Source organism: Psammomys obesus, unplaced genomic scaffold (genome assembly GCF_907164565.1).
Source record: "Psammomys obesus unplaced genomic scaffold, mPsaObe1.curated_primary_1811, whole genome shotgun sequence".
Taxonomy (NCBI): domain Eukaryota; kingdom Metazoa; phylum Chordata; class Mammalia; order Rodentia; family Muridae; genus Psammomys; species Psammomys obesus.
Genome location: NW_026590677.1, coordinates 6,314,016 through 6,317,723, shown reverse-complemented (window position 1 = coordinate 6,317,723; position 3,708 = coordinate 6,314,016). Strand labels below are relative to the sequence as shown.

Genomic DNA, 3,708 nt, shown 5'->3' with positions numbered 1-3,708 from the left:
AGAAGAAGAAGAAGAAGAAGAAGAAGAAGAAGAAGAAGAAGAAGAAGAAGAAGAAGAAGAAGAAGAAGAAAACAGGAAACAACCTAGGAACCTGCCACAGAGGGCCTCTGAAAGGCTCTGCCCTGCAGACTATCAAAGCAGACACTGAGACTTATGACCAACAGTTGGGCAAAGTGCATGGAATCTTATGTAAGAAGTGGGAAATATATGCTGGATATTAGCCCTGTCAGATAAAGGGATAATGAAAATTCTTTCCCAATCTGTAGGCAGTAATTTTGTTTTTTATGATGGTGTCCTTTTATTTACAGAATCTTTTCAGTTTCATGAGGTCCCATTTATTGATTGTTGATCTTAGAGCCTGTGCTGTTGGTGTACTGTTCAGGGAGTTGTCCCCTGTGCCAATGAGTTCTAGGGTATTCCCCACTTTTTTTCTAGCCGATTTAATGTGTCTGGTTTTATGTTGAGGTCTTTGATCCACTTGGACTTCAGTTTTGTGCAGGGTGATAAGTATGGATCTATTTTCATTTTTCTACATATAGACATCCAGTTGGACCAGCACCATTTGAAGTTGCTATCTTTTTTCCATTGTATGGTTTTGGCATCTTTGTCAAAAATCAGGTGTCCATAAATGTGTGGGTAATATCCAGCATATATAAAGAACTAAAGAAACTGAAAAGCAGCAAACCAAGTAATCCAATTAAAAAATGGGGAACAGAGCTAAACAGAGAATTCTCTGTAGGGGAATATCAAATGGCAGAGAAGCACTTAAAGAAATGCTCAACGTCATTAGCCATCAGGGAAATGCAAATCAAAACAATCCTGAGATTTCACCTTACACCCATCAGAATGGCCAAGATGAAAAACTCAAGTGACAATACATGTTGGAGAGGTTGTGGAGAAAGGGGAACTCTCCTCCACTGTTGGTGGGAATGTAAACTTGTACAACCACTCTGGAAATCAATTTGGTGCTTTCGCAGATAACTAGGAATAGTGCTTCCTCAAGATTCAGCCATACCACTCCTTGGCATATATCCAAAAGAGGCTCAAGTACACAATAAGGACATTTGTTCAACCATGTTTGTAATAGCTTTATTTGTAATAGCCAGAAGCTGGAAACAGCCCAGATGTCCCTCAACTGAAGAATGGATACAGAAATTGTGGTATATCTACACAATGGAGTATTACTCTGCAATGAAAAATAAGGAAATCTTGCAAGCAACACTCAGTGGCAGATATCTAAAAACTGTCTGACACAATTTAAGCTTTCTATAGCAAAAATGTCTAACCTATTTCGGCGTTCTCTTCTTCATGAGATAAGCCGTTATAAAGGCTCAAACAATATTTAAGAAAAAAAAAACTTGTTAGTCATGAATGGAATTGGTTGTATAATGTGGAAGATGGTCATTTTTCTTAGAAAGGTTTTCTCTGGTTCATCTTTGGAACTTTGCTTTTGCCCATGGTATCAAAAGTTTTCCTGTCCCAATTCTGGGCTTACCTGTATTTGATCTAGGTGCCACCCTGTTAGAGTTCACCTTTTAAAAATTGCATTAGTCCCATGTGTTTCTCAATAAACCTCAGTCCTAGAGGAAAAAAAAAAGAAAAATAAGTTAAACATGATATTTGCAGGTAAATGGTGGGACCTGGAAAGGATCATCCTGAGTGAGCTGTCCCAGAAGCAGAAAAACACACAAGGTATATGCTTACTCACATAGACTTATAGGATAAACCTAAATTCTGTACATCTAACAAAATTAATCAAGAGAGAGGACTCTGACTAAAAACGCTCAATCTCCATCCCAAAAGACAAAGAAGATGGACATCAGAAGAAGAAGAAAGCAGGAAACAACCTACGAACCTGCCACAGAGGGCCTCTGAAAGGCTCTGCCCTGCAGACTATCAAAGCAGACGCTGAGACTTTATGGCCAACTGTTGGGCAGAGTGCATGGAATCTTATGTAAGAAGTCGGAAATAGTAGGTTATGGAGAGGACAGAAACCCCACAAGGAGAGCAACAGAACCAGAAGATTTGAACACAGTGATCTTCCCAGAGACCCATACTCCAACCAAGTACCAGGCATGGAGATAACCTAGAACCCCTGCGCAGATGTAATCCATGGTAGTTTAGTGTCTAAGTGGGTTACATAGTAATGGGAAGAGGGACTGCCTCTGACACAATCTGATAGGCCTGCTCTTTGATCACCTCCCCCTGAGGGGAGAGCAGTCTTACCAGGCCACAGAAGATGACAAAGCAGCCATTCCTGATATGATCTGATAGACTAAGATCAGAAGGAAGGAGAGGAGGACCTCCCCTATCAGTGGACTTGGGGAGGGGTATGCATGAAGAAGGGGGAGGGAGGGTGGGATCGGGAGAGGAGGAGGGAGGGGCTTATGGGGGGATACAAAGTGAATAAAGTGTAAATAAATAAATAAATAAAAGCCAGAAGCTAAAAAAAAAAAAAAAAGTGGGAAATAGTAAGATCTGGAGTGGACAGGAACCCCACAAGGATAGCAACAGAACCAGAAAATTTGAACACAGGGGGTTCTTCCCCGAGACTCATACTCCAACCAATTACCATGCATGGACATAACCTAGAACCCCTGCACAGATGTAGTCTATGGCAGTGTAGTGTCAAAGTGGGTTACATAGTAATGGGAAGAGGAACTGCCTCTGACATAATCTGATATGCCTTTGATCACCTCCTCCTGAGGGGAGAGCAGCCTTACCAGGTCACAGAAGATGACAATGCAGCCACTTCTGATGAGAACTGATAGACTAAGATCAGAAAGAAGGAGGTGATCAAAACTAGGTTTATCCTTAGCCACTGTGTCACAGGGTTGGAAATTCTTTCATGGAACATATTGAAAGCATTGTCATTAGATGATATCTCTGTTCCATGTAGCTTTGGTGTTTTAGAAAAGTAAAAGCCAAAACAGAAAGTAGAAAATAATAGGTGTGACATTACAAAACTGAATATGTGCTTAAAGTAAAAGTACATAGGTCATCAAAATATCTAATTAATATCATTTGCCAGAGTTATAAGTGTTTTAATGACACCCCCTGTGCTATTAAACAATGCTGTGCATTATTCCCATGTGAAGTCTGCATAGTACCCAACCTAATTGAAACAGGAATTTTTCCATTGTTTTAAGTTCACAAGTCATGGACTCTGATAAATTGTTATCGACTTGGTGCCATTTTCAAGAAACTTCAAAATTTATTTTTCTCTGTTTTTTATTTCTGGTTTATATGTCAAATAATGTTAAACATAGTAAAAAGCCATTTTTAATAAAAAAAGTAGTAGATAATAGTGTTGGCAGCACAAATATTGAGGCCTCAAAGGTACTACTTCAAACCATTCTGAGAATTTCATACGGTATTATTGGAAATTAGTTCTCTTTTCAAAGGTCATGTTTTCTGTTCTACTAATCTGTCCCATATATGTATATGAAATGCATCTTCAATATAAATTCAACCTATAATGAGGAATGTCTTTTTAGTGATCTTCCCCTTTCCCACCTGCCTCTCTATTTTTCTCTCTCTTTCTCCATTTGCTGCTTTCTTTCTCTCTCCAGCATCAATTCCAAAAACAACAACAAACCTTGCCTAGCCGTAATATTTTGTACTTCTGCCACTCCTTTCTATGTTGTGATTTTTGTTTGGGTGAGCCTGCACAGATCTTATGCATATTGTCACAATTGTTGTGGATTC

The 3,708-nt window shown here is 39.3% G+C and overlaps 1 non-coding gene across 1 annotated transcript; it reads left to right on the top strand.

The window, feature by feature from the left end:
• Window positions 1-1,213: 1,213 nt before the first annotated feature.
• Window positions 1,214-1,340, top strand: LOC129677691 (small nucleolar RNA SNORA28). Its single transcript, XR_008720236.1, has one exon. It is a non-coding gene; the product is annotated as a small nucleolar RNA SNORA28 (small nucleolar RNA).
• The last annotated feature ends 2,368 nt before the right edge of the window (window positions 1,341-3,708 follow it).